Source organism: Micropterus dolomieu, unplaced genomic scaffold, assembly GCF_021292245.1.
Source record: "Micropterus dolomieu isolate WLL.071019.BEF.003 ecotype Adirondacks unplaced genomic scaffold, ASM2129224v1 contig_13728, whole genome shotgun sequence".
Taxonomy (NCBI): Eukaryota; Metazoa; Chordata; class Actinopteri; order Centrarchiformes; family Centrarchidae; genus Micropterus; species Micropterus dolomieu.
This window is the reverse complement of record NW_025742714.1, coordinates 9,705-10,056: the sequence shown is the minus strand read 5'-3', so window position 1 is coordinate 10,056 and position 352 is coordinate 9,705.

Here is a 352-nt window from a genome sequence, read left to right as displayed (position 1 = left end):
TCTATACAACATAACAATCCAGCGAAGGCTGAGGAGAACTGCAGGGCTTATGAAGCAGCACAGAACGACATGATATGGATCAGGTGTGCTAATCAGTCTGCCAGACAGGTGAGTGAGCCAGCGCCATGCTTCCCCACCAGTCACGCCTCACACACTCAGAAAGTAACAAAACACAGACAACCACACACAGACCCTCCCAGCATAGTCATAGTTGAGACCTCTTGACAGTATTTGACTTGCCATCTGCTGGGACATGATGACCAGGATTTCTGTTTTGTCTGAGTTCAGTTGGAGGAAATTATTTGACATCCATTTTTTAACTTCACAAAGGCAGTTGTTAAGTGAACTCAGC